Genomic DNA, 361 nt, shown 5'->3' on the forward strand with positions numbered 1-361 from the left:
ATAATTTTCATTAGTCCCCCCTCTTAAAATTAACAAAAAAAATTTATATAAATTAAAATTCTCAAGCATCACCTTTGTTGCACTACACATGAATTTGATACAACCTTATGCACTCCAATTTATAGGCATGGATACTAATTTACATGTATTCATGTATTATATTACACATATAACATAAATATACAATAATTAGTAATAGATTAAATTTTAAAATTTATTATCAAATTAACATTTTTTATTAATTATAAAACAATATTTTTCTTATCCAAGACTTCCACATAGATGTGCATCAAAATCTTGATATCTATGTATATTTTAAAATAATATCATTTGTAGCATAAGTTGATTGAAACCACACAGA

The sequence above is a fragment of the Zingiber officinale genome, chromosome 8A (genome assembly GCF_018446385.1).
Source record: "Zingiber officinale cultivar Zhangliang chromosome 8A, Zo_v1.1, whole genome shotgun sequence".
Taxonomy (NCBI): Eukaryota; Viridiplantae; Streptophyta; class Magnoliopsida; order Zingiberales; family Zingiberaceae; genus Zingiber; species Zingiber officinale.